We start from the raw sequence: 1856 nt of genomic DNA on the forward strand, positions 1-1856 counted from the left end.
CAGCTCCCCGGGCGGTGCCTCGAGTCCTGCGGGCGGCGAGGGTTGGCTGGGAGCTCTGCCTCCTGCCAGAAGCTGGCCTCGGTCCTGCAAAAGCTGCCGCCCAGAAAATGTCGAGGGGGGCCCCGTCCCCTGCCGCCTCCACCCGTTGGTAGCTGGCGAGAGGATGCTAAGCCAGCCTGCTCCTGCTGAAACACAGCAAAGCGAAAAGGATGGGTGTTCACACATGAGCTCCGCAAAAGTCCAGAATGCGTGAATATGGCTGGAGGTATTGGACGGGAATTTTATTGTGGATTCAGACCAGCCACATGAGACTTCTCGTTATGAAGTAGAATTCAAAAGCTTGTAACTACTCATTTCTGTTTCCGGCAAGACTAGGCATCAAATACATACTTCTTCGTTGTATTTGTATCAAAATCTTCTGGCCTGAATTTTTTATGCAAGCTGATCAGGACAATGTTTCATTTATTTAGTATAATTTGGTACATTGAGCTAACGGCAGGATTGACCAGCTTCCAGTCTTCACAGGACTGCTGTACCAGCTTGCAAAGGTTTTCTGTATTTTTATTTTCAGAAACTGAGAGGCTGAGGTTAAAATTCATCAGAATCCAGCTGGCTTCAGACCAGCTATATAAATGCTTCCAAACTTCATGGGCCCAAGAGAAACAATGCCGTGCAAGTAACACACTGCTTCTTATTGTACTCTCTCAGTTTTAGTTACAGTTTCCCTAAAGACTTTGAAACTAACCTGTCCTGCAGGATGCTATAGGTACTCTGTTACTTACACACAGTGATATGCAAAAATTGTTAAAACTCTATATTGGTTGATCTTTATGAGTTTTTCTTCGCAATGCTGGGAAGTGGACTTCTGCACTCAAGTATCAGGCACTAGACTTTTTTCCTAGCAAAACTGTGTGAGGTAAAATGCCACTGTGCAGCTGGATACACAGACTAGATGTGAGTTTTTTCAGGGTTTATGCACCAGGATGCCTTAACATCTGACATTTTTGATACGGAATAATGAGCCTCACCTATAGTCTGGTCATTCAAAAGACTTTGAAGAGAGGGGAAGGAAAAAAAAATTAGAACTTGATAGTCTACATGTCAAATCTGGATTTTTGTAATACTCACATCCCATTTGTCTTGCTAGATGGACTTCCATCCTCTTTAGACCTCTGGAGGCCAAGACATAGACTATATCATCAAGGCACAGCTTCGCCATCATCATCTAATAAAGAATATGTGTCATACCAAGCCATTTATTCTGTGTACAGGCACAAGTGCAATTTAATTGTAAAGCAGCAGAAACGGTTTACTGTTATAGCCATTAATGGTTGCACACAAGAAACTGAAAAATTCTAAAGGCGTGAAGATATTTATGAGGTTCCCATCAATCATTGGAAAGTACAGTAGCTGCCCCTTTCCGTCAGCATTGGACATCTGCTGGGCTTCAAATAGAATATAGATCAAACATCACCTTCCATCTTTCATTTTGAGTATTCATCGTACTTTTCAGAAAGCACTTGATCATATTCGGTCTTTGTCAGACTGAAGACCTTATTATATTGTAATGCAGGTTTTAGATTCAATAAAATAAATACTAATACAAAAAGAGATAGGCCTCATTGAAATTGATTTTTTTTATCAATTAATTTATCAGCAAGTGAATAAACCCTTTACACTCTGTGCCTGTGCCCTTTGTATTGGTTTATGGCTGGGGGGTTTGTGACCACGTAAAAGCGTTGTGACTTTGATAAATGATATTTTGACCTATCCACTAATTTTGTGTATATAATTAAATGTAATTGCCTGGATCTGTTGTCCTAATCAGCTTGGGGGAGACCCTTTTCTCCTTTTTT

This window comes from Aptenodytes forsteri, unplaced genomic scaffold (assembly GCF_000699145.1).
Source record: "Aptenodytes forsteri isolate BGI_AS27 unplaced genomic scaffold, ASM69914v1 Scaffold62, whole genome shotgun sequence".
NCBI lineage: Eukaryota > Metazoa > Chordata > Aves > Sphenisciformes > Spheniscidae > Aptenodytes > Aptenodytes forsteri.